The sequence below is a fragment of the Oncorhynchus keta genome, unplaced genomic scaffold (genome assembly GCF_023373465.1).
Source record: "Oncorhynchus keta strain PuntledgeMale-10-30-2019 unplaced genomic scaffold, Oket_V2 Un_contig_1671_pilon_pilon, whole genome shotgun sequence".
Taxonomy (NCBI): domain Eukaryota; kingdom Metazoa; phylum Chordata; class Actinopteri; order Salmoniformes; family Salmonidae; genus Oncorhynchus; species Oncorhynchus keta.
This window is the reverse complement of record NW_026280078.1, coordinates 95,001-117,500: the sequence shown is the minus strand read 5'-3', so window position 1 is coordinate 117,500 and position 22,500 is coordinate 95,001. Positions and strand designations below refer to the sequence as shown.

At 46.4% G+C, this 22,500-nt stretch overlaps 1 protein-coding gene and 1 long non-coding RNA gene across 2 annotated transcripts in view; one reads left to right on the top strand and one right to left on the bottom strand.

The window, feature by feature from the left end:
- Positions 1–22,500, top strand: part of LOC127919453 (adhesion G protein-coupled receptor L3-like) — a 118,802-nt gene that overhangs the window by 34,495 nt on the left and 61,807 nt on the right. The window lies entirely within an intron of this gene.
- On the bottom strand, positions 14,917–15,261 carry LOC127919454 (uncharacterized). The gene is made up of 3 exons (XR_008103031.1): positions 15,121–15,261; positions 14,995–15,036; positions 14,917–14,952 (listed from the first exon to the last, which is right to left on the bottom strand). It is a non-coding gene; the product is annotated as an uncharacterized LOC127919454 (long non-coding RNA).

The following is a 22,500-nucleotide window of genomic DNA, read 5'->3' as shown; positions in this document are numbered from 1 at the left end:
CGTGACGTAACGTAGTGCCCCAACACACTAACAACAACACAATAATAAACAACGACCGTGACGTAACGTAGTGCCCCAACACACTAACAACAACACAATAATAAACAACGACCGTGACGTAACGTAGTGCTACAACACACTAACAACAACACAATAAACAACATAGTGCTACAACACACTAACAACAACACAATAAACAACATAGTGCTACAACACAGTAGCACAACACAATAATAAACACACAACACACAACAACACAATAAACAACATAGTGCTACAACACACTAACAACAACACAATAAACAACATAGTGCTACAACACAGTAGCACAACACAATAAACAACAACGACCGTAATGTAATGCTACAACACACTAACAACAACACACTAAACAACATAGTGCCCCAACACACTAACAACAACACAATAAACAACATAGTGCTACAACACACTAACAACAACACAATAAACAACATAGTGCTACAACACACTAACAACAACACAATAAACAACATAGTGCCCCAACACACTAACAACAACACAATAAAAACAACTACAACACACTAACAACAACACAATAAACAACATAGTGCTACAACACACTAACAACAACACAATAAACAACGACCGTGACGTAACGTAGTGCTACAACACACTAACAACAACACAATAAACAACGACCATGACGTAACGTAGTGCCCCAACACACTAACAACAACACACTAAACACACAACGTAGTGCCCCAACACACTAACAACAACACAATAAACACACAACATAGTGCCCCAACACACTAACAACAACACAATAAACAACATAGTGCCCCAACACCCTAACAACAACACAATAAACAACATAGTGCTACAACACAGTAGCACAACACAATAAACACACAACGACCGTAATGTAATGCTACAACACACTAACAACAACACACTAAACAACATAGTGCTACAACACAGTAGCACAACACAATAAACAACATAGTGCTACAACACACTAACAACAACACAATAAACAACATAGTGCCCCAACACACTAACAACAACACAATAAACAACATAGTGCCCCAACACACTAACAACAACACAATAAACAACATAGTGCTACAACACACTAACAACAACACAATAAACAACATAGTGCTACAACACACTAACAACAACACAATAAACAACGACCGTGACGTAACGTAGTGCTACAACACACTAACAACAACACAATAAACAACATAGTGCCCCAACACACTAACAACAACACAATAAACAACATAGTGCTACAACACACTGCAACACACTAACAACAACACACTAAACACACAACGTAGTGCCCCAACACACTAACAACAACACAATAAACAACATAGTGCCCCAACACACTAACAACAACACAATAAACAACATAGTGCTACAACACACTAACAACAACACAATAAACACACAACGACCGTAACGTAGTGCTACAACACACTAACAACAACACACTAAACACACAACGTAGTGCCCCAACACACTAACAACAACACACTAAACACACAACGTAGTGCCCCAACACACTAACAACAACACAATAAACAACATAGTGCTACAACACACTAACAACAACACAATAAACACACAACGACCGTAACGTAGTGCTACAACACACTAACAACAACACAATAAACACACAACGACCGTAATGTAATGCTACAACACACTAACACCACACAATAAACACACAACGACCGTAATGTAATGCTACAACACACTAACAACAACACAATAAACAACATAGTGCTACAACACACTAACAACAACACAATAAACAACATAGTGCTACAACACACTAACAACAACACAATAAACAACATAGTGCTACAACACACTAACAACAACACAATAAACAACATAGTGCTACAACACACTAACACAACACAATAAACAACATAGTGCTACAACACACTAACAACAACACAATAAACAACATAGTGCTACAACACACTAACACAACACAATAAACAACATAGTGCTACAACACAGTAGCACAACACAATAAACACACAACATAGTGCTACAACACACTAACAACAACACAATAAACAACATAGTGCTACAACACAGTAGCACAACACAATAAACACACAACATAGTGCTACAACACACTAACCCAACACAATAAACACACAACGACCGTAACGTAGTGCTACAACACACTAACAACAACACAATAAACACACAACGACCGTAATGTAATGCTACAACACACTAACACAACACAATAAACACACAACGACCGTAATGTAATGCTACAACACACTAACACAACACAATAAACACACAACGACCGTAATGTAATGCTACAACACACTAACACAACACAATAAATACACAACAGAGTGCTACAACACACTAACACAACACAATAAACACACAACGTAGTGCTACAACACACTAACACAACACAATAAATACACAACGTAGTGCTACAACACACTAACACAACACAATAAACACACAACATAGTGCTACAACACACTAACAACAACACAATAAACAAACAACGACCGTAATGTAATACTACAACACACTAACACAACACAATAAACAACATAGTGCTATAACACACTAACACAAAACAATAAACACACAACATAGTGCTACAACACACTAACACAACACAATAAACACACAACGACCGTAATGTAATGCTACAACACACTAACACAACACAATAAACACACAACGACCGTAATGTAATGCTACAACACACTAACACAACACAATAAACAACATAGTGCTACAACACACTAACACAACACAATAAACACACAACGACCGTAATGTAATGCTACAACACACTAACACAAAACAATAAACACACAACATAGTGCTACAACACACTAACACAACACAATAAACAACATAGTGCTATAACACACTAACACAAAACAATAAACACACAACATAGTGCTACAACACACTAACACAACACAATAAACACACAACGACCGTAATGTAATGCTACAACACACTAACACAACACAATAAACACACAACGACCGTAATGTAATGCTACAACACACTAACACAACACAATAAACAACATAGTGCTACAACACACTAACACAACACAATAAACACACAACGACCGTAATGTAATGCTACAACACACTAACACAAAACAATAAACACACAACATAGTGCTACAACACACTAACACAACACAATAAACACACAACATAGTGCTACAACACACTAACACAACACAATAAACACACAACGACCGTAATGTAATGCTACAACACACTAACACAACACAATAAACAACATAGTGCTACAACACACTAACACAACACAATAAACACACAACGACCGTAATGTAAAGCTACAACACACTAACACAACACAATAAACAACATAGTGCTACAACACACTAACACAACACAATAAACACACAACATAGTGCTACAACACACTAACAACAACACAATAAACACACAACGACCGTAATGTAATGCTACAACACACTAACACAACACAATAAACACACAATGACCGTAATGTAAAGCTACAACACACTAACACAACACAATAAACAACATAGTGCTACAACACACTAACACAACACAATAAACACACAACATAGTGCTACAACACACTAACACAACACAATAAACACACAATGACCGTAATGTAATGCTACAACACACTAACACAACACAATAAACACACAACGACCCTAATGTAAAGCTACAACTCACTAACACAACACAATAAACACACAACATAGTGCTACAACTCACTAACACAACACAATAAACACACAACGACCGTAATGTAAAGCTACAACACACTAACACAACACAATAAACACACAACATAGTGCTACAACACACTAACAACAACACACTAAACACACAACATAGTGCTACAACACACTAACACAACACAATAAACAACATAGTGCTACAACACACTAACAACAACACAATAAACAACATAGTGGTACAACACACTAACAACAACACAATAAACAACATAGTGCTACAACACACTAACACAACACAATATCCCACAAACGCAGGTGGGACAACTTAAAGTATGATCCCCAATTAGAGACAACGATAATCAGCTGCCTCTAATTGGGAACCATAATCAATCCCAAACATAGAAATAAATAGACTAGAACACCCCCTAGTCACGCCCTGACCTACAACACCATAGAGAACCCTGAGGGCTCTCTATGACCAGGGTGTGACAGAATGATGGCATTTGGAAAAGACACAATTAAAGAAAAGCACAGGTGACACACCTTCCCACTAAGGAGATGGACAAGTCAGCTCAGGTGAAACACCTTCCCACTAAGGAGATGGACAAGTCAGCTCAGGTGAAACACCTTCCCACTAACAAGATGGACAAGCCAGCACAGGTGAAACACCTTCCCACTAAGGAGATGGACAAGCCAGCACAGGTGTAACACCTTCCAACTAACGAGATGGACAAGCCAGCACAGGTGAAACACCTTCCCACTAACAAGATGGACAAGCCAGCACAGGTGAAACACCTTCCCACTAAGGAGATGGACAAGCCAGCACAGGTGTAACACCTTCCAACTAACGAGATGGACAAGCCAGCACAGGTGAAACACCTTCCCACTAACGAGATGGACAAGTCAGCACAGGTGACACACCTTCCCACTAAGGAGATGGACAAGTCAGCACAGGTGAAACACCTTCCCACTAACGAGATGGACAAGTCAGCACAGGTGACACACCTTCCCACTAAGGAGATGGACAAGCCAGCACAGGTGAAACACCTTCCCACTAACGAGATGGACAAGTCAGCACAGGTGACACACCTTCCCACTAAGGAGATGGACAAGCCAGCACAGGTGAAACACCTTCCCACTAACTGGACAAGTCAGCACAGGTGAAACACCTTCCCACTAAGAGATGGACAAGTCAGCACTGAAACACCTTCCCACTAACGAGATGGACAAGTCAGCACAGGTGACACACCTTCCCACTAACGAGATGGACAAGCCAGCACAGGTGAAACACCTTCCCACTAACGAGATGGACAAGTCAGCACAGGTGACACACCTTCCCACTAAGGAGATGGACAAGTCAGCACAGGTGACACACCTTCCCACTAACGAGATGGACAAGCCAGCACAGGTGAAACACCTTCCCACTAACGAGATGGACAAGTCAGCACAGGTGACACACCTTCCCACTAAGGAGATGGACAAGTCAGCACAGGTGAAACACCTTCCCACTAACGAGATGGACAAGTCAGCACAGGTGAAACACCTTCCCACTAACGAGATGGACAAGCCAGCACAGGTGAAACACCTTCCCACTAAGGAGATGGACAAGTCAGCACAGGTGACACACCTTCCCACTAAGGAGATGGACAAGCCAGCACAGGTGAAACACCTTCCCACTAACGAGATGGACAAGTCAGCACAGGTGAAACACCTTCCCACTAACGAGATGGACAAGTCAGCACAGGTGAAACACCTTCCCACTAACGAGATGGACAAGTCAGCACAGGTGACACACCTTCCCACTAAGGAGATGGACAAGTCAGCACAGGTGAAACACCTTCCCACTAAGGAGATGGACAAGTCAGCACAGGTGTAACACCTTCCAACTAACGAGATGGACAAGTCAGCACAGGTGTAACACCTTCCAACTAACGAGATGGACAAGTCAGCACAGGTGTAACACCTTCCCACTAACGAGATGGACAAGCCAGCACAGGTGAAACACCTTCCAACTAACGAGATGGACAAGTCAGCACAGGTGTAACACCTTCCAACTAACGAGATGGACAAGTCAGCACAGGTGTAACACCTTCCCACTAACGAGATGGACAAGCCAGCACAGGTGAAACACCTTCCCACTAAGGAGATGGACAAGTCAGCTCAGGTGAAACACCTTCCCACTAAGGAGATGGACAAGCCGGCACAGGTGAAACACCTTCCCACTAAGGAGATGGACAAGTCAGCTCAGGTGAAACACCTTCCCACTAAGGAGATGGACAAGTCAGCACAGGTGAAACACCTTCCCACTAAGGAGATGGACAAGTCAGCTCAGGTGAAACACCTTCCCACTAAGGAGATGGACAAGTCAGCACAGGTGAAACACCTTCCCACTAAGGAGATGGACAAGTCAGCACAGGTGAAACACCTTCCCACTAAGGAGATGGACAAGTCAGCACAGGTGAAACACCTTCCCACTAAGGAGATGGACAAGTCAGCACAGGTGAAACACCTTCCCACTAAGGAGATGGACAAGTCAGCTCAGGTGAAACACCTTCCCACTAAGGAGATGGACAAGTCAGCACAGGTGAAACACCTTCCCACTAAGGAGATGGACAAGCCAGCACAGGTGACACACCTTCCCACTAAGGAGATGGACAAGTCAGCTCAGGTGAAACACCTTCCCACTAAGAAGATGGACAAGTCAGCTCAGGTGAAACACCTTCCCACTAAGAAGATGGACAAGCCAGCTCTGGTGAAACACCTTCCCACTAACGAGATGGACAAGTCAGCTCAGGTGAAACACCTTCCCACTAAGGAGATGGACAAGTCAGCTCAGGTGAAACACCTTCCCACTAACGAGATGGACAAGTCAGCTCAGGTGAAACACCTTCCCACTAACGAGATGGACAAGTCAGCACAGGTGACACACCTTCCCACTAAGAAGATGGACAAGCCAGCTCTGGTGAAACACCTTCCCACTAACGAGATGGACAAGTCAGCACAGGTGACACACCTTCCCACTAAGAAGATGGACAAGCCAGCTCTGGTGAAACACCTTCCCACTAAGAAGATGGACAAGTCAGCTCAGGTGAAACACCTTCCCACTAAGAAGATGGACAAGCCAGCTCTGGTGAAACACCTTCCCACTAACGAGATGGACAAGTCAGCTCAGGTGAAACACCTTCCCACTAAGGAGATGGACAAGTCAGCTCAGGTGAAACACCTTCCCACTAACGAGATGGACAAGTCAGCTCAGGTGAAACACCTTCCCACTAACGAGATGGACAAGTCAGCTCAGGTGAAACACCTTCCCACTAAGGAGATGGACAAGTCAGCTCAGGTGACACACCTTCCCACTAAGGAGATGGACAAGTCAGCTCAGGTGAAACACCTTCCCACTAACGAGATGGACAAGTCAGCTCAGGTGAAACACCTTCCCACTAAGGAGATGGACAAGTCAGCTCAGGTGAAACACCTTCCCACTAACGAGATGGACAAGTCAGCTCAGGTGAAACACCTTCCCACTAACGAGATGGACAAGTCAGCTCAGGTGAAACACCTTCCCACTAAGGAGATGGACAAGTCAGCTCAGGTGAAACACCTTCCCACTAAGAGATGGACAAGTCAGCTCAGGTGAAACACCTTCCCACTAAGAGATGGACAAGTCAGCTCAGGTGAAACACCTTCCCACTAACGAGATGGACAAGTCAGCTCAGGTGAAACACCTTCCCACTAAGGAGATGGACAAGTCAGCTCAGGTGAAACACCTTCCCACTAACGAGATGGACAAGTCAGCTCAGGTGAAACACCTTCCCACTAACGAGATGGACAAGTCAGCACAGGTGAAACACCTTCCCACTAAGGAGATGGACAAGTCAGCACAGGTGAAACACCTTCCCACTAAGGAGATGGACAAGTCAGCTCAGGTGAAACACCTTCCCACTAACGAGATGGACAAGTCAGCACAGGTGACACACCTTCCCACTAAGGAGATGGACAAGTCAGCACAGGTGACACACCTTCCCACTAAGGAGATGGACAAGTCAGCTCAGGTGAAACACCTTCCCACTAAGGAGATGGACAAGTCAGCACAGGTGAAACACCTTCCCACTAAGGAGATGGACAAGTCAGCTCAGGTGAAACACCTTCCCACTAAGGAGATGGACAAGTCAGCTCAGGTGAAACACCTTCCCACTAAGGAGATGGACAAGTCAGCTCAGGTGAAACACCTTCCCACTAACGAGATGGACAAGTCAGCTCAGGTGAAACACCTTCCCACTAACGAGATGGACAAGTCAGCTCAGGTGAAACACCTTCCCACTAACGAGATGGACAAGTCAGCTCAGGTGAAACACCTTCCCACTAACGAGATGGACAAGTCAGCTCAGGTGAAACACCTTCCCACTAACGAGATGGACAAGTCAGCTCAGGTGAAACACCTTCCCACTAACGAGATGGACAAGTCAGCACAGGTGAAACACCTTCCCACTAAGGAGATGGACAAGTCAGCTCAGGTGAAACACCTTCCCACTAACGAGATGGACAAGTCAGCTCAGGTGAAACACCTTCCCACTAAGGAGATGGACAAGTCAGCACAGGTGAAACACCTTCCCACTAACGAGATGGACAAGTCAGCTCAGGTGAAACACCTTCCCACTAACGAGATGGACAAGTCAGCTCAGGTGAAACACCTTCCCACTAAGGAGATGGACAAGTCAGCTCAGGTGAAACACCTTCCCACTAAGGAGATGGACAAGTCAGCTCAGGTGAAACACCTTCCCACTAACGAGATGGACAAGTCAGCTCAGGTGAAACACCTTCCCACTAACGAGATGGACAAGTCAGCTCAGGTGAAACACCTTCCCACTAACGAGATGGACAAGTCAGCTCAGGTGAAACACCTTCCCACTAACGAGATGGACAAGTCAGCTCAGGTGAAACACCTTCCCACTAAGGAGATGGACAAGTCAGCTCAGGTGAAACACCTTCCCACTAACGAGATGGACAAGTCAGCTCAGGTGAAACACCTTCCCACTAACGAGATGGACAAGTCAGCTCAGGTGAAACACCTTCCCACTAAGGAGATGGACAAGTCAGCTCAGGTGAAACACCTTCCCACTAAGAGATGGACAAGTCAGCTCAGGTGAAACACCTTCCCACTAAGGAGATGGACAAGTCAGCTCAGGTGAAACACCTTCCCACTAACGAGATGGACAAGTCAGCACAGGTGAAACACCTTCCCACTAAGGAGATGGACAAGTCAGCTCAGGTGAAACACCTTCCCACTAACGAGATGGACAAGTCAGCACAGGTGAAACACCTTCCCACTAACGAGATGGACAAGTCAGCTCAGGTGAAACACCTTCCCACTAAGGAGATGGACAAGTCAGCTCAGGTGAAACACCTTCCCACTAAGGAGATGGACAAGTCAGCTCAGGTGAAACACCTTCCCACTAAGGAGATGGACAAGTCAGCACAGGTGAAACACCTTCCCACTAACGAGATGGACAAGTCAGCTCAGGTGAAACACCTTCCCACTAAGGAGATGGACAAGTCAGCACAGGTGAAACACCTTCCCACTAACGAGATGGACAAGTCAGCTCAGGTGAAACACCTTCCCACTAAGGAGATGGACAAGTCAGCTCAGGTGAAACACCTTCCCACTAAGGAGATGGACAAGTCAGCACAGGTGAAACACCTTCCCACTAAGGAGATGGACAAGTCAGCTCAGGTGAAACACCTTCCCACTAACGAGATGGACAAGTCAGCACAGGTGAAACACCTTCCCACTAACGAGATGGACAAGTCAGCACAGGTGAAACACCTTCCCACTAACGAGATGGACAAGTCAGCACAGGTGAAACACCTTCCCACTAACGAGATGGACAAGTCAGCACAGGTGAAACACCTTCCCACTAACGAGATGGACAAGTCAGCACAGGTGAAACACCTTCCCACTAAGGAGATGGACAAGTCAGCTCAGGTGAAACACCTTCCCACTAAGGAGATGGACAAGTCAGCTCAGGTGAAACACCTTCCCACTAAGGAGATGGACAAGTCAGCTCAGGTGAAACACCTTCCCACTAAGGAGATGGACAAGTCAGCACAGGTGAAACACCTTCCCACTAAGGAGATGGACAAGTCAGCACAGGTGAAACACCTTCCCACTAAGGAGATGGACAAGTCAGCACAGGTGAAACACCTTCCCACTAACGGAGATGGACAAGTCAGCACAGGTGAAACACCTTCCCACTAACGAGATGGACAAGTCAGCTCAGGTGAAACACCTTCCCACTAAGGAGATGGACAAGTCAGCACAGGTGAAACACCTTCCCACTCAGCTCAGGTGAAACAGATGGACAAGTCAGCTCAGGTGAAACACCTTCCCACTAAGGAGATGGACAAGTCAGCTCAGGTGAAACACCTTCCCACTAAGGAGATGGACAAGTCAGCACAGGTGAAACACCTTCCCACTAACGAGATGGACAAGTCAGCACAGGTGAAACACCTTCCCACTAAGGAGATGGACAAGTCAGCACAGGTGAAACACCTTCCCACTAAGGAGATGGACAAGTCAGCTCAGGTGAAACACCTTCCCACTAACGAGATGGACAAGTCAGCTCAGGTGAAACACCTTCCCACTAACGAGATGGACAAGTCAGCTCAGGTGAAACACCTTCCCACTAAGGAGATGGACAAGTCAGCTCAGGTGAAACACCTTCCCACTAAGGAGATGGACAAGTCAGCTCAGGTGAAACACCTTCCCACTAAGGAGATGGACAAGTCAGCTCAGGTGAAACACCTTCCCACTAAGGAGATGGACAAGTCAGCTCAGGTGAAACACCTTCCCACTAAGGAGATGGACAAGTCAGCTCAGGTGAAACACCTTCCCACTAAGGAGATGGACAAGAGCTCAGGAAACACCTTCCCACTAAGGAGATGGACAAGTCAGCTCAGGTGAAACACCTTCCCACTAAGGAGATGGACAAGTCAGCTCAGGTGAAACACCTTCCCACTAAGGAGATGGACAAGTCAGCTCAGGTGAAACACCTTCCCACTAAGGAGATGGACAAGTCAGCTCAGGTGAAACACCTTCCCACTAAGGAGATGGACAAGTCAGCACAGGTGAAACACCTTCCCACTAAGGAGATGGACAAGTCAGCTCAGGTGAAACACCTTCCCACTAACGAGATGGACAAGTCAGCACAGGTGACACACCTTCCCACTAACGAGATGGACAAGTCAGCTCAGGTGAAACACCTTCCCACTAACGAGATGGACAAGTCAGCACAGGTGAAACACCTTCCCACTAAGGAGATGGACAAGTCAGCACAGGTGAAACACCTTCCCACTAAGGAGATGGACAAGTCAGCTCAGGTGAAACACCTTCCCACTAAGGAGATGGACAAGTCAGCACAGGTGAAACACCTTCCCACTAAGGAGATGGACAAGTCAGCTCAGGTGACACACCTTCCCACTAACGAGATGGACAAGTCAGCACAGGTGAAACACCTTCCCACTAACGAGATGGACAAGTCAGCACAGGTGAAACACCTTCCCACTAAGGAGATGGACAAGTCAGCACAGGTGAAACACCTTCCCACTAAGGAGATGGACAAGTCAGCTCAGGTGAAACACCTTCCCACTAAGGAGATGGACAAGTCAGCTCAGGTGAAACACCTTCCCACTAAGGAGATGGACAAGTCAGCTCAGGTGAAACACCTTCCCACTAACGAGATGGACAAGTCAGCACAGGTGAAACACCTTCCCACTAACGAGATGGACAAGTCAGCACAGGTGAAACACCTTCCCACTAAGGAGATGGACAAGTCAGCACAGGTGAAACACCTTCCCACTAAGGAGATGGACAAGTCAGCTCAGGTGAAACACCTTCCCACTAAGGAGATGGACAAGTCAGCTCAGGTGAAACACCTTCCCACTAAGGAGATGGACAAGTCAGCTCAGGTGAAACACCTTCCCACTAAGGAGATGGACAAGTCAGCTCAGGTGAAACACCTTCCCACTAAGGAGATGGACAAGTCAGCTCAGGTGACACACCTTCCCACTAAGGAGATGGACAAGTCAGCACAGGTGAAACACCTTCCAAGTCACTGAAGGAGATGGACAAGTCAGCTCAGGTGAAACACCTTCCCACTAACGAGATGGACAAGTCAGCTCAGGTGAAACACCTTCCCACTAACGAGATGGACAAGTCAGCACAGGTGAAACACCTTCCCACTAAGGAGATGGACAAGTCAGCTCAGGTGAAACACCTTCCCACTAAGGAGATGGACAAGTCAGCACAGGTGAAACACCTTCCCACTAAGGAGATGGACAAGTCAGCTCAGGTGAAACACCTTCCCACTAAGGATGGAGATGGACAAAGGAGATGGACAGCACAGGTGAAACACCTTCCCACTAACGAGATGGACAAGTCAGCTCAGGTGACACACCTTCCCACTAAGGAGATGGACAAGCCAGCACAGGTGAAACACCTTCCCACTAAGGAGATGGACAAGTCAGCTCAGGTGAAACACCTTCCCACTAAGGAGATGGACAAGTCAGCACAGGTGAAACACCTTCCCACTAAGGAGATGGACAAGCCAGCACAGGTGACACACCTTCCCACTAAGGAGATGGACAAGTCAGCTCAGGTGAAACACCTTCCCACTAAGGAGATGGACAAGTCAGCACAGGTGAAACACCTTCCCACTAACGAGATGGACAAGTCAGCACAGGTGAAACACCTTCCCACTAACGAGATGGACAAGTCAGCACAGGTGAAACACCTTCCCACTAACGAGATGGACAAGTCAGCACAGGTGAAACACCTTCCCACTAAGGAGATGGACAAGTCAGCTCAGGTGAAACACCTTCCCACTAAGGAGATGGACAAGTCAGCACAGGTGAAACACCTTCCCACTAACGAGATGGACAAGTCAGCACAGGTGAAACACCTTCCCACTAACGAGATGGACAAGTCAGCACAGGTGAAACACCTTCCCACTAACGAGATGGACAAGCCAGCACAGGTGGACAAGTCAGCACAGGTGACCTTCCCACTAAGGAGATGGACAAGTCAGCTCAGGTGAAACACCTTCCCACTAACGAGATGGACAAGTCAGCACAGGTGAAACACCTTCCCACTAAGGAGATGGACAAGTCAGCACAGGTGAAACACCTTCCCACTAACGAGATGGACAAGTCAGCACAGGTGAAACACCTTCCCTAACTGGAACAGAGATGGACAAGTGGACAGCACAGGTGAAACACCTTCCCACTAAGGAGATGGACAAGAAGGTGAAACCTTCCCACTAACGAGATGGACAAGTCAGCACAGGTGAAACACCTTCCCACTAAGGAGATGGACAAGTCAGCTCAGGTGAAACACCTTCCCACTAAGGAGATGGACAAGCCAGCACAGGTGAAACACCTGCACACTAACGAGATGGACAAGTCAGCACAGGTGTAACACCTTCCCACTAAGGAGATGGACAAGCCAGCTCAGGTGTAACACCTTCCCACTAACGAGATGGACAAGTCAGCACAGGTGTAACACCTTCCCACTAAGGAGATGGACAAGCCAGCACAGGTGAAACACCTTCCCACTAAGGAGATGGACAAGCCAGCACAGGTGAAACACCTTCCCACTAACGAGATGGACAAGCCAGCACAGGTGAAACACCTTCCCACTAACCACCTTCCCACTAACGAGATGGACAAGCCAGCACAGGTGAAACACCTTCCCACTAAGGAGATGGACAAGCCAGCACAGGTGAAACACCTTCCCACTAACAAGATGGACAAGCCAGCACAGGTGAAACACCTGCACACTAAGGAGATGGACAAGCCAGCACAGGTGAAACACCTTCCCACTAAGGAGATGGACAAGCCAGCACAGGTGAAACACCTGCACACTAACAAGATGGACAAGTCAGCACAGGTGAAACACCTTCCGACTAAAGAGATGGACAAGCCAGCACAGGTGAAACACCTTCCCACTAACGAGATGGACAAGCCAGCACAGGTGTAACACCTTCCCACTAACGAGATGGACAAGTCAGCACAGGTGAAACACCTTCCCACTAAGGAGATGGACAAGCCAGCACAGGTGAAACACCTTCCCACTAAGGAGATGGACAAGCCAGCACAGGTGAAACACCTTCCCACTAACGAGATGGACAAGCCAGCACAGGTGAAACACCTTCCCTAACTGGACAAGCGCACAGGTGAAACACCTGGACGAGATGGACAAGCCAGCACAGGTGAAACACCTTCCCACTAACGAGATGGACAAGTCAGCACAGGTGAAACACCTGCACACTAACAAGATGGACAAGCCAGCACAGGTGAAACACCTTCCCACTAACGAGATGGACAAGCCAGCACAGGTGAAACACCTTCCCACTAACGAGATGGACAAGCCAGCACAGGTGAAACACCTTCCAGCACTGAAACACCTTCCCACTAAGGAGATGGACAAGCCAGCTCAGGTGAAACACCTTCCCACTAAGGAGATGGACAAGTCAGCACAGGTGAAACACTTCCCACTAACGAGATGGACAAGTCAGCTGCACCACTAACGAGATGGACAAGTCAGCACAGGTGAAACACCTTCCCACTAACGAGATGGACAAGTCAGCACAGGTGAAACACCTTCCCACTAACGAGATGGACAAGCCAGCACAGGTGAAACACCTTCCCACTAACGAGATGGACAAGCCAGCACAGGTGAAACACCTTCCCACTAACGAGATGGACAAGCCAGCACAGGTGAAACACCTTCCCACTAACGAGATGGACAAGCCAGCACAGGTGAAACACCTTCCCACTAACGAGATGGACAAGTCAGCACAGGTGAAACACCTGCACACTAACGAGATGGACAAGTCAGCACAGGTGAAACACCTTCCCACTAACGAGATGGACAAGCCAGCACAGGTGAAACACCTTCCCACTAACGAGATGGACAAGCCAGCACAGGTGAAACACCTGCACACTAACGAGATGGACAAGTCAGCACAGGTGAAACACCTTCCCACTAACGAGATGGATGGACAAGTGACAGGTGAACACCTGCACACTAACGAGATGGACAAGCAGCACAGGTGAAACACCTGCACACTAACGAGATGGACAAGTCAGCACAGGTGAAACACCTTCCCACTAACGAGATGGACAAGCCAGCACAGGTGAAACACCTGCACACTAACGAGATGGACAAGTCAGCACAGGTGAAACACCTGCACACTAACGAGATGGACAAGCCAGCACAGGTGAAACACCTTCCCACTAACGAGATGGACAAGCCAGCTCAGGTGAAACACCTGCACACTAACGAGATGGACAAGTCAGCACAGGTGAAACACCTTCCCACTAACGAGATGGACAAGTCAGCACAGGTGAAACACCTGCACACTAACGAGATGGACAAGTCAGCACAGGTGAAACACCTGCACACTAACGAGATGGACAAGTCAGCACAGGTGAAACACCTTCCCACTAACGAGATGGACAAGCCAGCACAGGTGAAACACCTGCACACTAACGAGATGGACAAGTCAGCACAGGTGAAACACCTGCACACTAACGAGATGGACAAGCCAGCACAGGTGAAACACCTTCCCACTAACGAGATGGACAAGCCAGCACAGGTGAAACACCTGCACACTAACGAGATGGACAAGTCAGCACAGGTGAAACACCTTCCCACTAACGAGATGGACAAGCCAGCACAGGTGAAACACCTGCACACTAACGAGATGGACAAGCCAGCACAGGTGAAACACCTGCACACTAACGAGATGGACAAGCCAGCACAGGTGAAACACCTTCCCACTAACGAGATGGACAAGCCAGCACAGGTGAAACACCTGCACACTAACGAGATGGACAAGCCAGCACAGGTGAAACACCTTCCCACTAAGGAGATGGACAAGCAAGCTCAGGTGAAACACCTTCCCACTAAGGAGATGGACAAGTCAGCACAGGTGAAACACCTTCCCACTAACGAGATGGACAAGCCAGCACAGGTGAAACACCTTCCCACTAACGAGATGGACAAGCCAGCACAGGTGAAACACCTGCACACTAACGAGATGGACAAGCCAGCACAGGTGAAACACCTGCACACTAACGAGATGGACAAGCCAGCACAGGTGAAACACCTGCACACTAACGAGATGGACAAGCCAGCACAGGTGAAACACCTGCACACTAACGAGATGGACAAGTCAGCACAGGTGAAACACCTTCCACTAACGAGATGGACAAGCCAGCACAGGTGAAACACCTGCACACTAACGAGATGGACAAGCCAGCACAGGTGAAACACCTGCACACTAACGAGATGGACAAGCCAGCACAGGTGAAACACCTGCACACTAACGAGATGGACAAGCCAGCACAGGTGAAACACCTGCACACTAACGAGATGGACAAGTCAGCACAGGTGAAACACCTTCCACTAACGAGATGGATGGGTGAAAGTCAGCACAGGGTGAAACACCTGCACACTAACGAGATGGACAAGCCAGCACAGGTGAAACACCTGCACACTAACGAGATGGACAAGTCAGCACAGGTGAAACACCTGCACACTAACGAGATGGACAAGCAAGCTCAGGTGAAACACCTTCCCACTAACGAGATGGACAAGTCAGCACAGGTGAAACACCTGCACACTAACGAGATGGACAAGCAAGCTCAGGTGACACACCTTCCCACTAAGGAGATGGACAAGTCAGCACAGGTGAAACACCTTCCAACTAACGAGATGGACAAGCCAGCACAGGTGAAACACCTGCACACTAAGGAGATGGACAAGTCAGCTCAGGTGAAACACCTTCCCACTAACGAGATGGACAAGCCAGCACAGGTGAAACACCTGCACACTAACGAGATGGACAAGCAAGCTCAGGTGAAACACCTTCCCACTAACGAGATGGACAAGTCAGCTCAGTGTTTGTGTGTGTGTGTGTGTGTGTCTGTGTTTGTGTGTCTGTGTCTGTGTGTGTGTAGTGTGGGTTGGTGTGTGTGTGGTGTGTGTGTGTGTGTGTCTGTGTTTGTGTGTCTGTGTCTGTGTGTGCGTCTGTGTGTGTGTGTGCCTGGGTTTAATCTGTCATGCATCAGATATGAGGAATAAGGATATTGTCACAACATTCATCTGAAGAAGAAGAGAAAAAAGCAGTGGGGTTCATCTTTAATATACTGAACACTAAAATATTAAACAACAGTAGGAATAACCGAAAACCGTCCTGCAAGGTGAAAACACTTAAACAGAAAATAACCCACAACTAACAGTAGGAAAACAGGCTGCCTAAGTATGGTTCTCAATCAGAGACAACGAAAGACAGCTGGCCCTGATTGAGAACCACACCCGGCCAAAACATAGAAATACAAAACCTAGACATACAAACATAGAATGCCAAACCCACATCACACCCTGACCAAACAGAACATAGAAATACAAACATAGAATGCCAAACCCACATCACACCCTGACCAAACAAAACATAGAAATACAAAACCTAGACATACAAACATAGAATGCCAAACCCACATCACACCCTGACCAAACAAAACATAGAAATACAAAACCTAGACATACAAACATAGAATGCCAAACCCACATCACACCCTGACCAAACAAAACATAGAAATACAAAACCTAGACATACAAACATAGAATGCCAAACCCACATCACACCCTGACCAAACAAAATATACAAAACCTAGACATAGAAAAACAAAACCTGACCAAACAAAACATAGAAATACAAACATAGAATGCCAAACCCAAACATCACACCCTGACCAAACAAAACATAGAAATACAAAACCTAGACATACAAACATAGAATGCCAAACCCACATCACACCCTGACCAAACAAAACATAGAAATACAAAACCTAGACATACAAACATAGAATGCCAAACCCACATCACACCCTGACCAAACAAAACATAGAAATACAAAACCTAGACATACAAACATAGAATGCCAAACCCACATCACACCCTGACCAAACAAAACATAGAAATACAAAACCTAGACATACAAACATAGAATGCCAAACCCACATCACACCCTGACCAAACAAAACATAGAAATACAAAACCTAGACATACAAACATAGAATGCCAAACCCACATCACACCCTGACCAAACAAAACATAGAAATACAAACATAGAATGCCAAACCCACATCACACCCTGACCAAACAAAACATAGAAATACAAAACCTAGACATACAAACATAGAATGCCAAACCCACATCACACCCTGACCAAACAAAACATAGAAATACAAAACCTAGACATACAAACATAGAATGCCAAACCCACATCACACCCTGACCAAACAAAACATAGAAATACAAAACCTAGACATACAAACATAGAATGCCAAACCCACATCACACCCTGACCAAACAAAACATAGAAATACAAAACCTAGACATACAAACAGAACATAGGAACATACAAAGCAATCTATGGTGACACATATGTATGTTTATTATCATGATCAGAATGTATTAATACAGCAGTATTATGAATGAAACTCATGCAAACAAGGTCCAGACTATGAATACAAACATAGAATGCCAGACCCACACACACACACACATAGAAATACAAAACCACACATAGACATACAAACATAGCCACATCACACCCTGACCAAACAAAACATAGAAATACACACACACACACACACACACACACACACACACACACACACACACACACACACACACACACACACACACACACACACACACACACACACACACACACACGCACTAGTGATATCAACATGCAGTAATGCCCAGACCACACATGAATTGATTTGAATATAAAATAGTTTGGATTTTCATTTCTAGTGCTTCGGCCCCTCAGGTGATATTGTGTAATCAGTGTGTGTGTGTGTGTGTGTGTGTGTGTGTGTGTGTGTGTGTGTGTGTGTGTGTGTGTGTGTGTGTGTGTGTGTGTGTGTGTGTGTGTGTTCTTATCTGCATCGATTCCTACCAGAACACCTTCCTTACATAGTTTAATAGTTTCATCTAAAACGTGTAAATTCATAAATATTGTTGCGCTGCAGAAAATGAAAGGCTTTTCTTTCTCGAGTTCTGAAACTTCATGTGTCTCACAGATCAAGCCTATCAGCCCAGACAACCTCTTATTACAGTCCTCCCTGTCTATCAGCCCAGACAACCTCTTATTACAGTCCTCCCTGTCTATCAGCCCAGACAACCTCTTATTACAGTCCTCCCTGTCTATCAGCCCAGACAACCTCTTATTACAGTCCTCCCTGTCTATCAGCCCAGACAACCTCTTATTACAGTCCTCCCTGTCTATCAGCCCAGACAACCTCTTATTACAGTCCTCCCTGTCTATCAGCCCAGACAACCTCTTATTACAGTCCTCCCTGTCTATCAGCCCAGACAACCTCTTATTACAGTCCTCCCTGTCTATCAGCCCAGACAACCTCTTATTACAGTCCTCCCTGTCTATCAGCCCAGACAACCTCTTATTACAGTCCTCCCTGTCTATCAGCCCAGACAACCTCTTATTACAGTCCTCCCTGTCAGCTCCACTGTTATTACAGTCCTCCCTGTCAGCTCCACTGTTATTACAGTCCTCCCTGTCTGCTCCACTGTTATTACAGTCCTCCCTGTCTGCTCCACTAACTCACTGTTATTACAGTCCTCACTGTCAGCTCCACAACTCACTGTATTACAGTCCTCCCTATCTGCTCCACTAACTCATTGTTATTACAGTCCTCCCTATCTGCTCCACTAACTCACTGTATTACAGTCAGCTCCCTATCTGCTCCACTAACTCACTGTATTACAGTCCTCCCTGTCTGCTCCACTAACAGTCACTGTTATTACAGTCCTCCCTGTCTGCTCCACTGTTATTACAGTCCTCCCTGTCAGCTCCACTAACTCACTGTTATTACAGTCCTCCCTGTCAGCTCCACTGTTATTACAGTCCTCCCTGTCAGCTCCACTAACTCACTGTTATTACAGTCCTCCCTGTCAGCTCCACTAACTCACTGTTATTACAGTCCTCCCTGTCTGCTCCACTAACTTACTGTTATTACAGTCCTCCCTGTCTGCTCCACTAACTCACTGTTATTACAGTCCTCCCTGTTAGCTCCACTGTTATTACAGTCCTCCCTGTCAGCTCCACTAACTCACTGTTATTACAGTCCTCCCTGTCAGCTCCACTAATATTACAGTCCTCCCTGTCTGCTCCACTGTTATTACAGTCCTCCCTGTCAGCTCCACTAACTCACTGTTATTACAGTCCTCCCTGTCTGCTCCACTAACTCACTGTTATTACAGTCCTCCCTGTCAGCTCCACTAACTCACTGTTATTACAGTCCTCCCTGTCTGCTCCACTGTTATTACAGTCCTCCCTGTCTGCTCCACTGTTATTACAGTCCTCCCTGTCAGCTCCACTGTTATTACAGTCCTCCCTGTCTGCTCCACTGTTATTACAGTCCTCCCTGTCTGCTCCACTGTTATTACAGTCCTCCCTGTCAGCTCCACTGTTATTACAGTCCTCCCTGTCTGCTCCACTGTTATTACAGTCCTCCCTGTCTGCTCCACTGTTATTACAGTCCTCCCTGTCTGCTCCACTGTTATTACAGTCCTCCCTGTCTGCTCCACTGTTATTACAGTCCTCCCTGTCTGCTCCACTGTTATTACAGTCCTCCTCTCTAACTCACTGTTATTACAGTCCTCCCTGTCTGCTCCACTGTTATTACAGTCCTCCCTGTCAGCTCCACTAACTCACTGTTATTACAGTCCTCCCTGTCAGCTCCACTAACTCACTGTTATTACAGTCCTCCCTGTCTGCTCCACTGTTATTACAGTCCTCCCTGTCAGCTCCACTGTTAACTCACTGTTATTACAGTCCTCCCTGTCAGCTCCACTAACTCACTGTTATTACAGTTCCCTGTCTGCTCCTCTGTTAAGTCCCCTGTCAGCTCCAGTCTCCCTGTCTGCTCCACTGTTATTACAGTCCTCCCTGTCTGCTCCACTGTTATTACAGTCCTCCCTGTCAGCTCCACTGTTATTACAGTCCTCCCTGTCTGCTCCACTAACTCACTGTTATTACAGTCCTCCCTGTTAGCTCCACTGTTATTACAGTCCTCCCTGTCAGCTCCACTAACTCACTGTTATTACAGTCCTCCCTGTTAGCTCCACTGATATTACAGTCCTCCCTGTCAGCTCCACTAACTCATTGTTATCACAGTCCTCCCTGTCAGCTCCACTAACTCACTGTTATTACAGCCCTCCCTGTCAGCTCCACTGTTATTACAGTCCTCCCTGTCTGCTTCACGAACTCACTGTTATTACAGTCCTCCCTGTTAGCTCCACTAACTCCCTGCTAGCCTGGGAGTCTGGGCTGCATCATGTTAGCTCCACTAACTCCCTGCTAGCCTGGGAGTCTGGGCTGCATCATGTTAGCTCCACTAACTCCCTGCTAGCCTGGGAGTCTGGGCTGCATCATGTTAGCTCCACTAACTCCCTGCTAGCCTGGGAGTCTGGGCTGCATCATGTTAGCTCCACTAACTCCCTGCTAGCCTGGGAGTCTGGGCTGCATCATGTTAGCTCCACTAACTCCCTGCTAGCCTGGGAGTCTGGGCTGCATCGTGTTAGCTCCACTAACTCCCTGCTAGCCTGGGAGTTTGGGCTGCATCATGTTAGCTCCACTAACTCCCTGCTAGCCTGGGAGTCTGGGCTGCATCATGTTAGCTCCACTAACTCCCTGCTAGCCTGGGAGTCTGGGCTGCATCATGTTAGCTCCACTAACTCCCTGCTAGCCTGGGAGTCTGGGCTGCATCATGTTAGCTCCACTAACTCCCTGCTAGCCTGGGAGTCTGGGCTGCATCATGTTAGCTCCACTAACTCCCTGCTAGCCTGGGAGTCTGGGCTGCATCATGTTAGCTCCACTAACTCCCTGCTAGCCTGGGAGTCTGGGCTGCATCATGTTAGCTCCACTAACTCCCTGCTAGCCTGGGAGTCTGGGCTGCATCATGTTAGCTCCACTAACTCCCTGCTAGCCTGGGAGCCAAATGACTTGAACAGAGCAGTAGCTGAGTTTATCTGTCTGGATCAAGGGCCATTCTGTGACTTTGGCTAATATGCCTTCTTTTATGCCATTTTGGTCGCAAGAATTGTGATGGTATAGATTATTGTGATGGTATAGAGTATCATGATGGTATAGAGTATCGTGATGGTATAGAGTATCGTGATGGTATAGATTATTGTGATGGTATAGAGTATTGTGATGGTATAGAGTATCATGATGGTATAGAGTATCGTGATGGTATAGAGTATTGTGATGGTATAGAGTATTGTGATGGTATAGAGTATTGTGATGGTATAGAGTATTGTGATGGTATAGAGTATCATGATGGTATAGAGTATCATGATGGTATAGAGGTATAGATTGTGATGGTATAGATTATTGTGATGGTATAGATAGTATCATGATGGTATAGAGTATCATGATGGTATAGGTAGTTATTGTGATGGTATAGAGTATTGTGATGGTATAGATTATTGTGATGGTATAGAGATATTGTGATGGTATAGATTATTGTGATGGTATAGATTATCGTGATGGTATGGAGTATTGTGATGGTATAGATTATTGTGATGGTATAGATTATTGTGATGGTATAGATTATTGTGATGGTATTTATTGTGATGGTATAGAGTATTGTGA